The sequence below is a fragment of the Ascaphus truei genome, chromosome 2 (genome assembly GCF_040206685.1).
Source record: "Ascaphus truei isolate aAscTru1 chromosome 2, aAscTru1.hap1, whole genome shotgun sequence".
Lineage (NCBI taxonomy): Eukaryota > Metazoa > Chordata > Amphibia > Anura > Ascaphidae > Ascaphus > Ascaphus truei.
The window spans coordinates 424,467,524-424,476,812 of NC_134484.1; positions in this window are offsets into that span (position 1 = coordinate 424,467,524).

Sequence of the window (9,289 nt, forward strand, 5' to 3'; positions counted from 1 at the left end):
TGCAATCCCTTTTCAATGATCAGGCGTTTTACAATGAAAACAGGTAAAATGTGTCTGGGGGAAAGTTTGAGATGTATCCCAGCCACGTTGGTATCCTCTGCCACGTCCCCTTCTCCTATAGCCTTGGTTATATTAGTGCCATTGGTACTGTTAACCATAGGCAAACAACTGTTTGACAACTGCATCTCCCTTTTTAACTAACCTAAAATGTGGGCAGCTGTTAATATATCTATTGCTCCCGCAGCCATAAACCCTTCCTCAAATCCCAGCACCTTTTGCAGGAACTTGATGATACATTGTTTGTTGTCCTCCACAGACAACCTCTCTTGTTCCTTTCCAATAATTTATCTTTAGGCATTTTCCTAATTAGTAGCACTAGCTTCTAAATCAGCTTGGTTACACCTGTTGCCGCCTTAATTTCCATTTGGAATATCAGCCCCTGTGTCATATAAGTATCTGACCTTCCCAAAAGAGTTGAGTCACTTCTTCCATTTTATTGGCTATACAGTATGTGGTGGAACAATAAAATTAGTGCTTGACATGCTACAGTACTTCATCATTCATTTCAAACATTTGCACCCAACTTTCAAACATTTCCATATAACATCATATGGGGTCATTGTAAGGAATCGAGGAACACGTCCTTTGCGATGTGTTCCCTCCTTAATTGCAAAAGAACCTGGGCGCTAACCTACAAAAACAGATCCCACAAAAAGCAATAAAGTGTATAAAATACCAATGCAGGAAGAGGTGCCCCTAGACAATAATGAGGGGAGACTTGGGTGGATAACAAACCCTTCTGCTGCAACCCCAATAAGGATTATCCAAACCCTAGACAAGAGCAGTAAAACAAAGAACAAGGGGAGCAAGGGTTAAAGAGCAATATCAATCAGAGTTCTATACACATAGAATACACATACCTGACCTACAATGAGGTCATGTACAATGGAGGGAGGAGTGGAAATAATATATATATCAAACGATACTTACACGGCCAAGTGTAAGTACAGGTACAGCGAGGGGTATCTGTGATGATCGGTCTGTCCTTCACCAATCCAAACAGCGGGGGAACCGTGATTGCTGGCTGGCATCACTCTGTCAGTCTTTTCAAAGCTCCCGCATGTGGTGTTATAAAGATGGTGAGGCAGACGTGTTATCAACAAATCGATATATTTATTGGTAGGATATTCAAATAACAATGCACTCACATAACAACAAACTCCCAGGTCGGCACCCGTAGTAGAGTGGCAAGCCCTGCAGCGAAGGTCCCTGCCGCCGCGTCCAGAGGACAGGGGAGTGTGGTAATGACGTGCGGCTGCCAGCGACTGCTACGTAGGCTCCCGTGGGACAAAAACAAGCGGCCAGTAGGAGCTACGCGTTTCGCTGAGACTTCGGTTTCATCAGGCTCAAGAATGTCCAGAGAGGGGTCCATACATCTTATATAGCCCCTCATACTAATTAGGAACAACCCCCCACCTGTCTCAAAGTGGGAGGAATAGAGACTGGCTATGCCTCCAACAATCCATCTAGCTGATTGAGCATGCAGTTTTAGCTGGTTTAACCCATAGCTCTAGTTAAGACATATGGAAAATCTTAAATCACAGTAGCCTAAGCTTGAGACTAATTATATAGCCAAAGTGAATAATGTGTTAAAGCAATGAATAGTTTATATAAGGCTGAAAACACCTGCAGCTACACCAATTCACACAATTACTGATCTTGTTTGCATACAAAATATATATATGGAGACATGATTCATTGTTTCATTGACATATAGCATAGTCAATATAAGTGAGTACAGATTAAAAAAGTGCCAAACAGGAGAAAAATGCTAAAATGTACAAGAACAAGGAAATTGCTAATACATAGTAGTACAAGTTAAAATACAACATAATACTAAAACTAAGCATTCTTAAAAAACTTTATTATGGCTTAAAAAAGCTCAGAAAGATAATAATTGGAGAGCCTGAAAGGAAAGAAAAAGAAAACACACCTAAAAGTTAAAAAATGAATATACCAAATGTGTAAAATCGCATATAAATGACATTGATGAGCAAACGAGAAATGGGATGAATAAATAAATGAATGCAAAGTAGGGGAGGAAAGGGGTAGCTGGGGGCCTAGGGAAATCTCCACGTACTAATGGAAAACTAAAGTGACTAAATAAAAGCCCCAATGTCTAAATCTACGTTAAGGCCATAAGGGGCCAATGTTTTCAGCTGATAGATCCAGAACGTCTCTCGTTGACAGAGACGTCTGAGTCTATCCCCCCCTCTCTATCACTGCCTCAATCCCCCGGTATATCAATCCTGATGGATCTCCCCCATGTATAATAATGAAATTTTGGGAGACACTATGGGTTGTGAGTCCTCTGCGAATATTGCCCATGAGTTCCAGTATGCGGACCCTGAGACTCCGTGAAGTCCGGCCCACATACTGGAGACCACATGGGCACTCTAGCTAAGGGCCTCAATTTTTTCCCCTCATGGGGTCTTAGTGGTTTTGACCTCTTTATGGATGTCCATAAGTATTTACGCCAACTCACTGTTAAGAGATTTTTTCTCTATAAAGATGTAGGGAGCCAAAGGTCATTTCAATCCACACAGGTTGATACGACATCTAGTGGTGACGGAGTGCCAATTGATAGGTTTGTACATTCTAATTTGAAGAACAAATCTAATTTTAACCCCAGTCACTTCAAAGGACACTATTTAGAGGTGTTTTACCAACTTATTTCAGACGATTTCGAGAAATTAGCCAACAGTAAGACTGTTAGTAAGGGCAACAAAAGTAGCAGTATTGTGGTTCAGGCAATGCTGATAGGGAAAGCACCCGCTCTCAGCTCGTCAGTACAGGCAGAGTTAAATCAGGTAAACAGAGTTAACCCATCAGGTGCATCAGAAAATGGCATAGCAACCGCTGCGTTTGTATAATTGCTGTCATGAGGTAAGTAAGAACACAGTGTCAAATGTGTATATGTACTCTCTCTTTGCAACTGGCCCAGCTTTGGGCACCAAATGTATTGCTCTGGTACAACTCACTGTTATGCAGACTGTGTCTCCAAATGAACCGCGTTGCACCGCCAACCCTCCCGCAACTGCACCGTCGCGGAGGGCGGTCACATGACCGGTGGTGATGTCATCCAAGAACGCTGCAGCCGCCCGGCGTGCTATCCGGCAATGAAGTACAGGAAATCTCTCCAACAGGAGACAGGAGCGGAGCACAGCCGTAATACTATTTGTCTTTGACAAAGGCCTGAGGGCTGAAACGTTAGAGGATCCATACTGTTGTTCAATAAACTTTTTTAGTCACCACCTTAGCTGTCCTCTTTTGCTTTACGGCTGTGCTCCGCTCCTGTCTCCTGTTGGAGAGATTTCCCGTCAGTACAGGCAGTTCACGTCTCAGTAGTTTGCAGTGTAGACCAGTTGATCCACCTCACGTCTGGCTCTACTCACCACGGTCAGGGAAGGCACCCGCTCCCAGTATGATGTTTCCAGTGGTCACGTGGCTTCACAATGAAAAATTCAGACTCACAATAAAGCTGCAGACATAGAACACTGCACTGCTCCACTCAATCTTTGAATGAATAAGTGCAAAAAAGCACCAAAAAGGGGAATTTATTTAAAAGTACTAAATAGCAAGTTATATATATGCAGAGTAAAAATGGAATAAAAATCACACAGTCTATTTCCTATCCAACGCATTTCATATCATAAAAGATACTTCATTGATGAAGTATCTTTTTTGAAACATAGTAGATTAAGAGCACAATACACCCCCCTTTTTTTCTTCCCATATATGGATAATAGTTATTTTGCCCATTACTGTACTGTATGTATTTTGTGGGGGGGAGGTGTATTTATTGAATTGTATGCCACATTTATTTTTTTTACAACAGGATTGGTACCACAGGCCAGCGGGGACCCACGGGGAGCACCCGAGGACCACCAGACACCCACGGGAGCCACCCGAGGACCCCCAGACACCAATGGGGAACCACCCGAGGGCCCCCAGACACCCGTGGGAATGACCTGGGGACTCCCAGACACCCGCGGGGACAACCCGAGGACCCCACAGGCCTCTGGTATGAATCCTATATTTAAAAAAATAATGATTATTTCATATGGGGGCAAAGGGGAGTGGGTTGTGTATTGGTGATTCTAACATATTGTAATTTTTATTGGGGGCAGAGGGGGTGAATGAAGGGCCAAGAACCCGCTTCAATCACTCCCTCTGCCCTCAATAAAGTAGATATTTTGCCTTAGCCCATTCATTGCCTTAGCGGCTATCTGCTAAGTTAATTAAGCTGCTTTAATGAAATTTGTATTATTAGTGTGCCGGACCAGGAGGTTTCCTGAGCTGAACCGCATTGGTTTCAGCCTAAGGGACCCCCTGCTTCCCCAGTTACAGGCACAGATATGAGGTGCCAGTATGTTATTCATGATTTCAATCCCTGAGGTCATGTGACGTGGACGATTTAAAAATGGCGCCGAGACTGGCACCGGATGCCACCTACCAGGGCCTGTAACTAAGGAAGCAGGGGGTTGCTGAGGCTGAAATCAAAGCGATTCAGCTCAGGAGACCCCTTGTTCCCGCACACTATTAATAAAAATTACATTAAAGGAGCTTCATTACCGTAGCAGATAGCCGCTACGGTAATGAATCTGTTAACATTTTTAATTATGTTTTTATTACTAGTGTATTGTAGCAGGGGTCTCCAGAGCAGAACCGCGTTGATTTCAGGTCCGGGGACCCCCTGCTTCCTGAGATACAGGCCCCATTATAGGGTGCCGGTATCTCCTATACATGTAAATGTCCTGCGTCACGTGACCGTGGAAATCAAATGCATAGGCGATACTGGCACCCCATTACAGGGCCTGTGTCTCAGAAAGCAGGTGGTCCATGGACCTGAAATCAACACTGTTCTGCTCCGGAGACCCCCTGCTCACCTACATTAGTAATAAAATAAAATATAAAAAAAATTCAGACTAAATTTGCGCAGGGAGAGGCGTCTCTCTCTCTCTCTGCATCAGAAACAACTCACCACGAGTCCTTTACACAGGAGCGAGCTTCACGTCGCCGGCTACTCGCTATTTTTGCAAATGTTGCTATCACTGGTGTTCGGGACTTTCTGTATACCGTGATAGCAACGCTGTCAAAAATGCCGATTTAAAAAACCTGGCGATTTTTTTTTTATCGGAGCTTAGTGCATAGGCCCCTAAAGCTGGTTAATTACTTCATCCTGCTCTCAAGATGAACTTATCCAGCTAACTGCTGGACTCAGTAGTTACCCATACTGTATGTTTTCCCTGCATAGCTATTAGACAGGGAAACTACCCTGTCACTCACAATGTGTTTTTAGAGGATTTTCATGGTGATGAAGCTTGTTCATTTATAGTACTAGAATAAATAAACATCCACTGTCTTCCTCTACTTTATAGAGTAGATAAACAATATAAAAATAGTCTCTCTCTACCTCTATATATGCTGCTGATAAAAGTTGGCTGTAGATAGGATCCCTGAGCTTCATTGAACTACATGTATTTCATTATCAATGCATGGTAATGTGTTAAAAACACCAACAGCAGTGAAAAAAGGTTAAATCCATAATAAACCACAATAAAAGTAATAGAAATATTATTAACTGTACATAAACTTTTCATAATTGCTGTCCTATGTTTCAATCAAAAGAATTGGCTTTGCATAAAAACCTGACACTAGGCTTACCTTGATTTTTTAAAAGCTGTTTTTATGAGATCTTCATGTGGGCCAAGGGAAATGTATAGTGATGCCAAATTGTACTCCTTCCCTGTCTCCAGTTTGCCCAGCTCAGTCTAATCAAGATGCTCAGTGTAAAAATAAAGTAGTGGCTTGGCCCAGTCATTTATTGAACTCGAACCTTGTCACGTCTCACTATAATGATAGTCTCTTCTACGGAACACCCCTTCAGCTTTTCAAACAATTTTATATTTTCATTTTCTAAAAAGCCTAATTACTACTTTTCTGTAATGTACATTTTTAAAAGAGGGTGCTCATATAATTACAAAACTGAATGACCTACAGTATGATAATACAAAAGCCACCAGTTTATGAAATGATAGAGTGTAGGCATATTTGTGGGAAACAAACACTTCCAGAATATCAATTATGTTTAATCTGAGAAGGCCAATTCACTTTTTTTTTTTCATTTTATATACTATATGTAGTTATACTAAAGTAATGGGTAAAATAATCTTACTTAAATAGAACTCGAGCTGCAGTGTTTGGGCAATGCAGCTCTTCAGTGCTTAAAAAAAGACAAAAAGGGAACTGCACACTTGTACTCACCGACTCACTGTTTCAGCATCTTAGTCCATGTTGAGAATGATTATAGAAAACTTTCATTGAGGTAAATATATGCCTTTACTGACAAGGAATCAGGAAAACATTCCAAAAAATGCAATGTTTCAGGCCCACATGGCCTTTCATGAAGTAGGTGTTTAACAAATAACATAACATGTGCAAAATGTATATATGCTGGCAATCGCCACAACCAGAATTTATGTCATCGTATTTCTGGTTCTCCAGATATATGGTATCAAGAAAACACCTGGTATGGAACTACATGTCCCATGAACACACTCTCTTTTAGCCAAATAGAGAGACGCGGTGATGTCATGGCGCGATGCAAATACACAGGTGTTACCAACTCCATCTTTAAAGTAGTGCAAACTCAATTTATTAACGACACCCACAACCCAAAGCATGTACAGTATAAAACTACATCATAATATGAAATTACCTAAAAATTTGTATAAGTACAATGGCTGTATCTATTTATCTGTACATGTTTATATAAACAATAAAAGTACAAAAACAGAATATCAAATGCCACGTAACAAGTAATGACATCCCACCTCACATACAGATGTAACCAGGCTGTCCTTGTGGCTGCACAGATAAAGGAGGAGACCCGCGGTTCCAAACACTGCCCATCTGCTGTCCCTATGAGGTCACAAGGACAGCAAGTCTTACAGTCTGGAAGGATTAACACTGTGAGGGTTCCATGCTTTTGGATGGTATCCCGCAGTATTAATACTTTGCTTGATTTGCTATCCTGCAGGGAGAGACTACCGCTACTCACCTTTCAGATGAGCTGCATAGCCATGTCTGGTCCCTGTCTGCAGCTGCCTCTGCCTGCTGTGTCTGGATCCGTGTCACTCGCTCGCTGAAGGTAAGGCCTGGGACATAGTGAGTTTTAAGCTCGCTGAGGCGGGCTGAGCCACGCTGAGCAGATGCCAAAGCCCTTGCATCTGTCATCAGTGCCGCTATAGTTTCTCCCTCCACGTGCGCGCTGATGCATGCGGATGCTGAGAAACTTTGCCGAGAAAGGCAGTTTTGAAATTTGCCGCTCTGGGAAGCGGAGGAGCGGTCACATGACCGCTCCCATCCAATGGGAGCAGGGGACAAGCCCCGCCTCCTGCACGCCTCCTGGCACGCCTCCTCTCCGCCCCGCCCCACCTCCACCCCGCCCCTGCCCCCGCCCCTCCCCCACCCCGCCCCCAGAGCGCGCTCACTGCCTCGCCTGCAAGGACAGGGAAAAGCCCAATTTTCAGCAGGCGAGGCAGAGCAGGAGTGCGCCTCAGCGCGCTTAAACACACTATGTCCCAGATCTTAGAGTGCAGGCTGTATTTTCTTCCACTGTGTTATGTGGATGGCCTTATATGGGGCTCTACATCCTGAGGACAGTGTCCCCTGTCTTATCCAGCCCCTTTCATGTAGAGATGAACAAATATGTAAATCTTGAGACAAAAGGAATTCTCTCTTGTTGCACAGTACTATCAGTCTTACCCTAGATGTCTAATGATTATCTTTCTCCATTTGTTGCAGTTTACAAAGATGTTTATCTAATGTCTTTTTTTTACCTTTATCCATAAATCTATTCAACATTTGATGTAATCTCTCATCCAGAATGCTAGCATCAGAGACTATTCTCTTCACTCTCTATCACCTAATAGTAAATTGTTTCAATCAGTTTTATTTACAAAAATATCTGTAGTGAGATATCCATCAGCCTTTGACACCTTGACATCCAAAAATTGAATTGCACGATAGTCATCCAACATAATAAATGTAATAGCACAGAAGTGCTATATGAATGGTGTTAACAAATCAAACTAGGGACTCCATGCTGCCCTACCAGACAAGAAAACCATTATCGATGTATCTCTTCCACATCAGGCAATGCAGAATGAAGAACCAGAAAAGAAAGCAAATCTTAAAGAATAAGATTCACAAAAACTCCATAACGGGACACTCAGGGCAGGTAGAAAAAAATATACACAATTTATTAAATATGCAATCAATGGTTAAACAAGACAAAAGTCTTAAAAAAAACCATATATAACTAGACCGTCACCAAAGTGCTAAAGTCAAAAACAATAATGTCAGCAAAAAAGTGTGATGGGGTACCAAAAAAAGTCACATAATAATACAGTACCCACTGGACCGAAAAAGTACCCCTAAAGGTTCAATAACATCACCATTAAACCTCACAGTAAATTCTTAAGGTCCCGGAGGGGTCAAAATATGACCTCTCCTGAAAACTGGGATGTCTGTCCAACCGGTAAAATGGAGGCAGGGGTGTACATCAAATCAGGGTAGACATAAATACATATGTAAGAGTTTTAGCAAAACCAATGTTGATTAAAGGTGGATATAAACCTTACTGTACAGTGGAACCAATATTAGAGATTTTTGATTTCGGAATAAGCAAATTTTCTATGGTTGACTCTATAGAGCGCTCTCTTGAAGCAATGTCTGCTATACCCCATCACCTTAAATAAAGACTCAAGTTCTTTAACTTGATTGTTGAAAATAGCTGTACTAGAGCAATTTTGTTTGTGGCAAAACAATTGTGACAGCTATTAAAATGCAATAAACTGTTGGTCGAAGTACTTTTGCGGAAAACGTTGCAAGCCTAAAATCATCAGTGATCTTAATTTGTAGATCAAGGAAAGACACTAACGCCTCCGAGATCTCATGAGTAAGATGTATGTTTAGTTGATTATAGTTTAGTACCCCAAGGAACTCAGTACATTCAGCGACGATTCCCTCACAAAGGAAGAAGACGTCGTCTATGTATCTTATCCACAGGGGGATGTGATTGGTATATTTAGTAAGGTCATCCATAAAAACATGCTCCCTCTCCCACCAATCCAAGAAGAGGTTAGCATAAGATGGGACATTTCATCCCCATCGCAGTGCCTCTTGTTTGAATGTAATATTTGCTGTCAAAAACAAAATAATT